This window comes from Anabrus simplex, chromosome 1 (assembly GCF_040414725.1).
Source record: "Anabrus simplex isolate iqAnaSimp1 chromosome 1, ASM4041472v1, whole genome shotgun sequence".
Taxonomy (NCBI): Eukaryota; Metazoa; Arthropoda; class Insecta; order Orthoptera; family Tettigoniidae; genus Anabrus; species Anabrus simplex.
The window spans coordinates 1,441,164,869-1,441,177,512 of record NC_090265.1 but is presented as its reverse complement, the minus strand read 5'-3'; the positions used below and the strand labels follow the sequence as shown (position 1 = coordinate 1,441,177,512).

Genomic DNA, 12,644 nt, shown 5'->3' with positions numbered 1-12,644 from the left:
TCCAACTTTATCTTCATACTGTTATCTTTCCTACTTTTAAGAACATCACTCAAACTTTTTTGTCTACTTATGTCATTCCACGCCATCTCGCCACTGACAGCTCAGAACATACCACTTACATTAAAAAAACTTCATTTTTAAGCCAATACTGTCACCCTTAACAAGTGTTATGGTTCTTTTTTAGCAAATTCTACCTTTGCAAAACAAAATTGATTTATTTCTTATCAGAGTAACATTATCGGTACATGTTTTGCCTTCTTAACCCATGAACGCCTAGCATTGCATATGTGCAATGGCATACCGCTCTTTTTTTCAATGTATGACGTTGTTTTCCAGTAAAAGAATGAAAATTCGGTAAAGGGAAGTGTTGTGCTTTGTTACGAGTTGCAATAGTCACCGCTTGATTGCTGACGAGGTGTATGTTTGAAGTTCGCCGTGTGTTCCAGCTATCACAATGGCATATCGTAAGAGGTATAATTCGCCATATAATTTTATGAGTTAGGAATAATTAACCTCTTTTAGGAAATCCAGGAAGTAAATTCATGAAAGTTTGAATGTAGCACGATTCCTTTTACAATTAATAACTCGTGGGCGAGTGAGATCCACATATTCCCAGCATTGCAAACTCGCAACGCTAAGCGGATCCGTTGTCAAATCACTTCCTTATGTATCAATTTGGTATTGAAGGGTTTGTTACTGACGTAACAACCCTTCGTTGCTGGGCATGCAATTCAAACTCCTATACCAGTTTTGTGATGCATATTATCTGGTCAAGAGGTTTTCCAGGGCAGATAAGTCATCATGTTAGAACGCCCTGCACTATTTGGAATTTATAATACATTTATGGGAGGAACAGATCTCGTTTACGAGAACGTCAACAGATTCCGCGTGGTGATTAGGAGCAAAAATGGTGGTGAGCAATTTTTTCCTGGATTTTAGACGTCGGCCTGCAAAATGCTTGGTACCTCAGCAGCATGTCACGGCTCCAGTTCAAGCGGGAAGTGGCGCAATACTATGTCAAATCCTATGGCACGGAGCCCAGGCGAACAGGGCACCCATCACTCTCGCGCGCGGGGAAAGGTCGCGTACATGAAGTTGTATGGTACGACGGGCAAGACCACCTTTTGATATACATCCCAGACAATAAAAGAAGATGGTGTACATATGAGAAATTCTCTAGCATAGTCTGTACAGCGCGTGTAAAGTGTGACGTTGGGCTCTGCATAAGTTGCTTCATTCCGTTCCACACAAAGGGACATACAGATCACCGAGTCCTCAGAGAAACCCACAGCAAATGATCACACTAGTAAACTGAAGAACTCTGAATACCCTGTCAGTTTTCAGTATAATTTTCCAATCAATTTATTTTGATTACCGTATATATATATTTATTTATTTATTTATTTATTTATTTATTTATTTATTTATTTATTTATTTATTTATTTATTTATTTATTAGGTACTGTAAATAATGTCTTATTTTATATAAACTATTTTGTCTCTTAGTAAATAATCAACTCAACAATAACTTATATTTTCTTCTCCACGCTCATTGTCCTCTTATTTTCATTATTTTCTCGAAGAAAACAACATGTGTTGGTACCTTGCAGACTACTACTTAAGCGCCTAGTGATGCATATATGGAACACCCTATATTTCTGAAACTAAACATGTTTGCTTCAAAATAATAGATCTTCCTTGAATAATATCCTATCCTAAGAATGTTTATTAAGTAAAATTGAACATTTCAAAAAATAAAAAATTTGGGCGTTCTTCAGCCATTAAGGAAACAATGTTAGAAAGTTCCATTTCTAAAAACACTGAAATGTTTCTTATAGAGAAACCTGTCAATCTTCATCATTTTTATGGATTCTGGTCAAATTTGTCACTATTGCTATTTTGCTTTACATCACACCAACACAGATATGTCTTATGGCGACGGTGGGATAGGAAAGACCTAGGAATGGGAAGGAAGCGGAAAACCACCTTCAGGGCTGCCGACAGTGGGGTTCGAACCCACTATCTCCTGATTACTGGATACTGGCCGCACTTAAACACCTGCAGCTAATGAGCTTAATATTAATATTATCATTATTGTATAGAATAATAGTTGTGCCAAATCATTGGGAAAAAAGATCTTATATTTTCTTATCAGATGTAACACCTAATTATTATAATAATGTGCTTAATTCTTACAATTGAGGAGCGTTTCTTCAAAACTTGACATATGCAGCAAACATCATTTTTCAGGAAATGTGTTTTTTTATTTCCACTTAGAAGCATATGCATGAAACATTTCAAATTTTCGTCGATGTTAATTCCAATAGAGACAAGCACGATGCCTGAATAGAACTTGTTGAAACTTAAGGTGGATGAGGTAATATTAGAAGAAAATTTTCTCAAGTTTTTTCGAAAGTCGATATATGCAAATATTCTGGTAAAATGGAACTTCACATTAATACCCTAACTGAATGACATACTTTTGTTTATGGAATTATTTACTAGTTTTTATTTTTGTTATTTTGTGAATAATATTTTTTGAAAATTATTTTTGAGCTCCATTGTCATACATTTTTTAATATAGGCTACTTGGTATTGTAAGATTACATAATATTATTAGATTCTAATATACTGAGCATCAAGCAGTGTAACATAAAACAAAATAAGGTATTAACCTATAATATCAATCCTATTGTAATGAATGAACACGTTAATATCACACAGGTTAAATTAAAGTCTTACAAAGTAAAGTCTACTCAATATTTAAGAACTCATCAAAACACTTAGCCATCAGAAGGCTATTACTTGTCTTCTAACACGACCCTGTAGAAATCCACAGCATCATCCGGTATTTCAAAAAAATTCAACAGAGCTTGAACATCCTTCTTCTTTTCTTTGTTCACCATATTTTTCTTTGGTAAAACAGAGGATTTTAGCAATACTTCATGGCTGGATTTCATTTTCAGAACTTCAACTTCCACTGGCTATGCGAAGTAGGTATCCTGTACTGATACGGAGACTCTTTTATGTATCTTATTATATGTGACAACACGTCGACTATTCATTTTAAATGGCAACCTAGCTCGTAGTATCTTCTGTGAACTCTCTTTTAGATCTTTGATTTCCCAGTCCCTGCTCAGAATTTTAAGGGTACCATGCTTCTCTAAGATATCATAGTATTGTTTGGGTGACAGTATGTTTTCCTGTCTTCTGTAAGATTTCTCAATTCTACCGAACACTCTGTCTGGAGCCATGTAGCTGTGTCCCCGAATAGGGAAGAAATGTAGAATATTACTGAATAATGTGCTTTCTTCCAAGAAAGCAGTAAGTGCGGCCAGGATGACACTGTTTTTGTTTTGGCTGCTACAAGAGTCTTTTCCAGGTTAAAAAGAAAGTCCAATAAAGCCAAAGCAACTTGATTGCAACCTCTTGAAGCATCTGTTTCTAGCCAAGTATAGAAAAATATGTCTTCCATTCTCTGCTCCTTTGAGTGAATCATGATGCAGAGATTGTATAACCACACTTGTCTAGCATAGAAAACCTCACTCACTGATAACTTTGGAATTGGTTGATTCTGTTGCATGTCAAAACATATCTTGACGACACCTGGGTTTTCTTCTTTCATTATTTGAAAAAACCACTTCGCACAAAGTTTATGCAATCTATAACTTGTCCTCAGTTCATTCTTCTTCTCTAGGCATGTTTCTGTCATTATTTTCATCAGACTAATTTTACAAGTGGAGTAGATATCAGTGTGAGGAGTTTTGAATGACAGATTGAAACACTTATAGAATATAAACTTGTATTTTGACAGCGAGCACAGTTTCAATACAGAACTTTTCCTTTCTTCACAGAATATCTTCCACATCTTATTGACTGAGAGATATGACAGTAAATATCCTCTCTTAGACGTTCCTCTGCCATGATGGCTCTCTCTGCATTTATACCTTTTGATGTGATTTCTAATGGCAACCATTATGTCCTTGTGTTCCTTGCCTGTTCTGTCCCACCTCGATTTTCCTTAGGTAACTTCCCAGTATGATGAAACGTACTAGCCAGATAAGATAATCTGTCCTTTGACATCCGAGAAATTCCTTGAAAAGTTGCAGCACAGACAGGAAGTATTTCACCAGTTTTCTTCCTAATGCTGTACTTCACAGAAACAGGTTTCTTCTTCCCAGCATTTTCAATGTTCACTACCCTGCGCTGAGGTGTGGAAATGTGCATATACATCAAGAGAAACTTGTCTTGATCGATCCTGTTTAAAGAAGTCACATGATGATGGAATTCTGTGATATCTTCATAGCAGAGTTCAGCAGCTTTGCATCGTTTCATCATTTTAGCTTCTGTACTTGTGGGCAAGTCTTTGAGTCCATGAATGCATTTAATATTAGGTTCGTTTTTTGTTTTAGCCAGCTTTCCAGGTACTCTCTTCTTGTATCTAGACTTTCTTCCACCGAAACATTCCTGAACGGGCACGCCAGCTTCAGAATCTTCAGATTCATTATTCATACTGTTGTAGAGTGAAATAGTTCCTCACACAGTAACTTGCTTAAAACTTCTCAAGAAGTGAGTTTTATTCTGTTGACGACAATGAGGGCTAATCGCGGGAACATGTGGCATGCAGTTCCAAGAATACATCCTTTCAATAAAGGAGTCCGATGTTCCACTGTTCCACAGAATAACACTTCCGATTATCCATGAGAATGCCATGTGATTAATAGTTAACTGCATTTACCGAGTTTTGCTTGAACTTTCTGAGAGCATATATCGACTTTTGTAAAAACCCAATGATTTCAACCACTTCTATACACGGCAAATATCTTGCTAGTTGCTTTACGTCGCACCAACACTGATAGGTCTTTTGGCGACGATGGGACAGGGAAGGGCTAGGAGTGGAAGGGAAGTGGCTGTGGCTTTAATTAAGGTACAGCCCCAGCATTTGCCTGGTGTGAAAATGGGAAACCACGGAAAACTATTTTCAGGGCTGCCGACAGTGGGGTTTGAACCACGGCAAATATTAACTTATGCAAAGGATGATTGCACAAGATGGTGAGCAAGGTCAAACTGATAACATTAGCATGCATAACTCAATTTCTAAAATTTTTGCATTTATCGAGTTTTGAAAAGAAAAAAGAAAAACGCTCCTCAATTGTCACAGTTGAAAACATTTTTACATTAACATGTAAGCAAACAAGTTCTTTGTCTATGGACTTGAGGTCAAATCTGTCACTGTTGAGGGTACACAAAATTTAGAATTTAAAATTTAGAAAACACCACCTTAATGTAATTTGTTTCTTGTTTACATATCGTCCCCCTTATGGCAAACTAACAAATGTGCAAATTGTCAAAAAACTAGGAGAGCTGAAAGAAATTGTGTTACTTGTGTCAATTTATACATTTAATGATTGGTTTTATGTGTTAGCCGCACAGAACGAGCTGCAAATGTGAGACTTTGTCAGAGGATAGATATTATATAAATAATAAAATCTAGAACAAAACTTTAAAACTACAGGTTCCCTAGTTCATCACTTTTACTAGTTTGCCATTGTGGGGACGATATGTGTTACTAAAAGTTGCATGCTTAATGTAAAAATGTAGTTTTTCAACAATGACAATTCTAAGAATTAAGCAGATTATCATAATAATTACATGTTACATATAGTAAGAAAATATAGGGTCTTTTTTCCAAAGATCTGCCACAACTATATTTCTATATTTAATAATAATAATAATAATAATAATAATAATAATAATAATAATAATAATAATAATAGCCTTCAAAACTGGCAAATTTGACCCAAGTCTAGAGGCTACAAACTAAATGGTTTCCATACATGTTTATGTAACAAAAGAGTATAATAGTGACAAATTTGACCAGAATCCATAGACATTATGAAGATATGGACAGGTTACTCCAAGAAACATTTCTGTGATTTTTAGAAATGGAACAGTATTTTTGCCTTTCTAACACTGTTACCTTAATGGCTGAAGATGTCTTTAGAGACAAAACATGTACTGTTGTTATACTGATTAGGAATAAATCAATTTTATACTGAAAAGGTGGAATCCCCCCCCCCCCCCCCCCAAAGAACCATAACACACCACTTAGTCGAGCAGCTTTTCTCCTCTCTCCCCAAGTCTTCCCAGCAAAAACTTCGCAACATTTTTATAACACTACTCACTTGTCGGTAATCACCCAGAACAATTTGAGTTGCTTTCCTTTGGATTTTTTCCAGTTCCCGAATCAAGTAATCCTGATAACAGTCCCATACACTGGAACCATACTCTAGTTGGGGTCTTACCAGAGACTTATATGCCCCCTCCTTTACATCCTTACTACAAACCCTAAATACCCTCACAACGCTATACAGAGATCTGTACCCTTTATTTACAATCCCATTTATGTGATTACCCCAATGAATACCTATCTTTATACTACCAGCTAGGTACTTAGTGATCCCCATAAGGAACTTTCACACCATCAATGTAGTATTTAAACCTGAGAAGACTTTTCCTATTACTGAAACTCACAACCTGACTTTTAACCCCGTTTATCATCATACCATTGCCTGCTGTCCATCTCTCAACATTGTCGAGGTCCTTTTGCAGTTGCTCACAATCTTGTAATTATTTATTCTCTATACAGTATAACGACATCCGCAAAAAGCCTCATCTGATTCCAGTTCTTTACTCATATCATTTATAAACATAAGAAAACAAAGGTCCAATAATACTGCCTTGAGAAATTCCCCTCTTAATTATTACAGGATCAGATACTTAACCTACTCTAATTCTCAGTTCTATTTTCTAGAAATTTAGCCACCCATTCAGTCACTCTTTTATCTAGTCCAACTGCAATCATTTTTGCCATTAGCCTCCCACGATCTACCTATCAAATGCCTTAGATAGGTCAACTGCGATACAGTACATTTGACCCCCTGAATCTATCTGCTGGAATCCTACAAGTCGAGCTTTGGTGGAATGATCTTTCCTAAACTCGAACTGCCTTCTTTTGAAGCAGTTATTTCTCAAACATGTCTAATATAAACAGAAAGAATGCTTTCCCAAAGCCGACAAGCAACACATGTCAAACTGACTGGCCTGCAATTTTTTGCTTTATGTTTATCATCCTTTCCTTTATACACAGGGGCTACTATAGCAATTCTCCATTCATTTGGTTAGCTCCTTCATGCAAATAAGCAATCAAAAAGTACTTCAGATATGGTACTATATCCCAATCCATTGTCTTTAATATACCCCAAAAAAATCATATCAATTCCAGTTGCTTTTTAATTTTCAACTTTCATGTCTTATTTTATATGTCTGTATTGTAAACTGGGAGTACATATCTGATTTTCAAACATAACTAGAGAGCACAGAGCACACAGAGCATCAGCGTTTACAAACAAAACAAAAATGAAATTATGTTCACTTAGCAAGCAGGAGTGGAAAGATACAGTATGTTCCAAATCCAGAACTGGAAGTCATATTAGAAACAGCATTTGGCAGCAGTAGAAGCAATGCTATGTACGAGTTTTTGTAATGGATAATAGTGTTAATTATTTAACAAATCTAAGAACTATTGTATGTAACTAGCTGATGTGCCCGTGCATCGCTACGGGATTCTCAAAAAGGCTGACTTTGTGGTTTTCCTAACTGAAGTCAACATAGGTCATTACAGAAACGTCAGTACGAATGTAGTAATTAAAAGCAATGTTATTATATAAAATACTCGATCAAATGAAAAACCGCACATTTTCTCACTTTTAACGAACAGTACTATGGTGCCGATCTAAAAGTCCAAAGTTCCAGAGCTGGAATGACCAGGCTGCAGACAGCCGTGAACACTCCCCTGCCATTATTCCGTTAAATACGCACACTGCTCATTCAAATCAGTGCCTCAGAGTAGGGGTTGAATAGCTGGAATGCTATGATGATCCAGTGTGTTAAGTACCAGTAGTATCAAAAAAATTATCAACCAGAGGAATGGCATGATAAAGAAGAAAGTTATCTAACTCCCCAGCTACTTCCCATCAATATTCAGGCGGGCTGTTGCAGTCGGTATGACCGGGCGAGTTGGCCATGTGGTTAGGGGTGCGCAGATGTGAGCATCTGGGAGATAGTGGATTCAAACCCCACTGTCGGCAGCCCTGAAGATGGTATTCCATGGTTGCACATTTTCACACCAGGCAAATTCGGGGGCTGTACGTTAATTAGCCAAGGCTGCTTCCTTCACACTCCTAGCCCTTTCCTATACCATCGCCGCCATAAGACCTGTGTCCGTGCGACGTAAAACAAAATTTAAAAATATATTCCGTACGCAGCAGTAATCCTATCTATAAGAGATGAGTGGCAACAGAAGACATAGAACACATCACAACAAACAATGGTCAATGTAATGTTATTGTTGATCAATTTTATGAGCTTTCTTTATTGTAGACCTTTACATCTAGTTTTCTTTCGACTCTCTGATATTAGGGCGTCTTATAAAAGTATTTATAGTGTAGACATGTAGTTCCTTATTCTCCAACTTTACATACCGATTTTCATTCAATTCTCTTTACCCATTTTCTCGTGACTCGGCGCTGATATGGACTTAATAACAAAAATCCAAATTTATGAATACCTCTGTCATCAATAGCCAGTACGGTAAAATTGTATATGATATAAATGATCGGAAATTTAATACTATATAACTTTAGTTATGTAGTATTTATTGATACGACCACCATAACAAACATTTGAGAATTAAATTTTAGGCCTTCCTCTAAACTACCATTTCACTCAGCGTGAATAAAATTATTTATGGCCTCGATTATAGTGACTTATTCCCCGACTTTGAATACTGATTTTCATTAAGATAGAACCACTAATAACAAATATATGAAAATTATATTTTACGCCTTCACCTAAACTTTGGGAACATGCATCATTTTCAAAAATATTTTTTTTGAAAAGTACACCAATGAAATAGTACGTAAACGTATTACATTGTGGTATGTTGCCTTGTTTTCTACCATTGAAAAAATATTTAATAGTGCCTTTCCGCAAGGCGAGTGAAACGGCCTCTGACGTAAGCGGCGCGCTGTGACGTCACGATCCCGTATCGCATGGAGCTCTACCAGCCGTTGTGCATCAGCCGTTGCTAAAGCCGATTGTTTATTATTCATGATCGCGAATAACTTCAGAATGACAGAAGAAAGGTTCAAAACAGCACAATCAGACAATCTATCATGTGTAGATGTCATCATTCTTGAAAAATAGTGACTTTTGTGGCCGCAGAATTTCGCGGATAAAAAGCAAGTTTGTAAGTGGCATCTTTTATATACGTGCAATGTACTGTAACCCATAGTATTAGGATAACAACTGAACCTGGATAGATATCACATCACTTTCAACATTTCCTTCTAGACTGATTCCCCTATTAAAGAATAACATTACATTTTCGGGCTTTCAGCATTAGTAAAGTAAGAAATCGGATTTCAGCACTAACATAAACATATAGGTAGCATTATAGTACTAGTCCGCTTCTGTGGTGTAGTGGTTAATGTGTGCCATTCCAGGGAGGCCCGGTTTCGATTCCCGGCTCTGCCATGAAAGTTGAAAACAAATAGTACGAGGGCTGGAACGGGGTCTACTCAGCCTCGGGAGGTCAACTGAGTAGAAGGGTTTCGAATCCCACCTCAGCCATCCTCGAAGTGGTTTTTCGTATTTTCCTACTTCTCCTCCAGGCACCTAAGGCCACGGCCGTTTCCTTCCCTCTTCCTTGTCTATCCCTTCCGATCCTCCCATCCTCCAACAAGGCCCCTGTTGAGCATAACAGGTGAGGCCTCCTGGGCGAGGTAATGGCCCTCCTCACCAGCTGCATCACCATACTCAAAGTCTCACGTTCCAGGACACTGCCCTTGAAGTGGTAGAGGTGAAATCCCTCGCTGAGTCCGAGAGAAAACCAACCCTTGAAGGATAAACTGATTAAGAAAGAAAGAAAGAAAGAAAGAAAGATCATAGTACTATAGGGCTATAATCTATCATTCCCCAAAAAATATATATTTATGGTTGGGACAACTGGCCTACCCACTTCCGGGGCCCATGAAAGAGAATTAAATATCTTTGTGGAGAGAAAAAGTTAAACATGATAAAGGTAAATATGACTTCATCTAGTTTTCACAAGTCGGGCTGAGTGGTTCAGACTGTTGAGGTGCTGGCCTTCTGACCCCAACTCGGCAGGTTCGATCCTGGTTCAGTCCGGTGGTAGTTGAAGGTGCTCAAATACGTCAGCCTCGTGTCGGTAGATTTAATGGCACGTAAAATAACTCCTGCAGGACTAAATTCCTGCACATCGGCGTCTCCGAAAATCGTAGAAGTAGCTAGCGGGGCGTGAAGCCAATAACATTAATTACATTTGGCTTTTAACAAGCTGAGCATATCAGGAAAGAAAAGTGTCCTGGTGACATTTTAGTCGTTCAATACAGGAATGTCTTTGGGTGCTGTGACTTTAATTTTTTTTTCTGTTTGCTTTACGTCACACCGTCACATAATGGCGACGATGGGACAGGAAAGGCCTAGGAATGGGAACAAAGCGGCCGTGGCCTTAGGTACAGCCTCAACATTTGCCTGGTGTGAAAATGGGAAACCACGGAAAACCATCTTCAGGGCTGCCGGCAGTGGGGTTCAAAACCCACTATCTCCCGGATGCGAGCTCACAGCTGCGCGCTCCTAACCGCACGGCCAACTCGCGCGGTATTTTTACCCTTCGGTTTATTGACTTGGCTTGTATAACCTAAAACTTAGGCTAAGTTGGATTATATTTTAAACACCTACATCACTATTTTCACCTGTGTGCAATTATGTTATTTATTTCATTAATATTATGATAATTATTATAATTGAGCATTGTTAACTTATAAGACTCCAACAGACAAGCATTGGTTTTGTGTAGAGTTATACATTTGTTAAATTCACGTCGTTTCCTTTCATGATGTACACGCCTATTCTTTGCTACATTATAGGGTATTTAGATATAGCCTGAATTTCTTTACCAATTAAGCTCTTCAATAAAGACATACATAACTGTCCCATGCCAAGATATATTGGTAGAATTAGAGCTGTCAAAATGGTTCATAACCCCTTTGATTTATTATCTTGACATGGATCACCCAAAACATAGGTTAGGTTTGGAGAATACTTTAATAATCAGCATTATTTAATGCACCGTTTATTACTTTCATATTCCAAGATGTAATTGAAGCATTTAAATAAAGCATCATACATTAAAATTTAAAGTTTTACCACTACAACAGCTGACATGGAAAAGTGATTTGAAAATTCAAACAAATTCATCTTACGTTACAATTTTCAAAAAAATAAACTGTAGACTTTTCCGATATATCACCAGCATTTCTCCAGCTCGCCAAAATCCATTTCTCCCTAGTTTTAGCGTCTTTGGAACGTTTATAAACAATTTGTTTGGGATGGTATGCGATGTGCTATTGCACATCGGAACTCTACACCATTTATAAGTTTTCTGCCTCACTGTCTGCACAGGATTCATTTTAAGTCTAAAATATACCACTCAGATTATTATCCAATGTATAGACCTCGAATTTAACCATACTAGACACCAACGTAAAGTAGAAATACGCGAAGTGTATCCTGCTTCTCACAGCACACTGCGTGTTATTTCGTCTGCTAATTCAGTCAACCTGTACGATGACGTCAGGCCAATGAGATCGCGTACTTGCGTGACGTGACATTTTCGTAGATTTTTATCATGTTTGGAGTTATTATTTGTACATTCTGATCACATTTTTGAATTCTGCATGCAATTTTGTATCAGATTAGCATATTTTTAATTAAAACCCCGGATCATGCATGTTCCCTCTAGATTATATAGACTTATTACCACAACTTTGCATGACGATTTTCATTAAATTCTCTTCAGCCGTTTTCTCGTGATGCGCATACATACATACAGAAATTACGGAAAATTAAAAAGTGCATTTCCTTGTTAGTGTGGACACGGCTGAAACAGGAATACCATCATTTTCAAATTCTGAGCAATGTACAGACAAAACTCTTATATATATATAGATTTGGATCAGTAATAAATTCAACTTTGAATGATTCAAGTTTTTATACTTAATTTATTTGCGTTATTTCTAAGCCTGTGTTTCCCAAATGTTGGCAATGTTAATAAAATAGAATCCCTCTGCTGATACCCTTTTTGAAAGCATGTGGAATTTATGACCTTCCCACTGAATTACTGACTGCCTTAGAAGAAACCAGCATTGCAAGATTATTCCATTTAGTGTGTAAGATGTATGAGATAGGTGAAGTGCCATCCGATTTTTGGAAGATTGTTGTTACACCTATTCCCAAGAAAGCCAGTGCTGACAAGTATGAAAATCACCGCACCATTAGTTTGGTATCTCATGCCTGCAAAATGTTAACATGTATTTACAGAAGAATGGAAAAACAAGTTGAAGCTGAGTTGGGAGAAGATCAATTTGGCTTCAGAAGAAATGTAGGAACACGTGAAGCAATCCTAACTGTACGTCTGATCTTAGAGGATCGAATTAAGAATGACAAGCCCTGTACATGGCATTCGTAGATCTAGAAAAGGCATTCGATAATGTTGATTG

At 37.3% G+C, this 12,644-nt stretch overlaps 1 protein-coding gene across 1 annotated transcript in view; it reads right to left on the bottom strand.

Annotated features, from left to right (window-relative positions):
* The window catches only part of LOC136858397 (uncharacterized), a 167,809-nt gene that overhangs the window by 52,246 nt on the left and 102,919 nt on the right, over nucleotides 1–12,644 (bottom strand). The window lies entirely within an intron of this gene.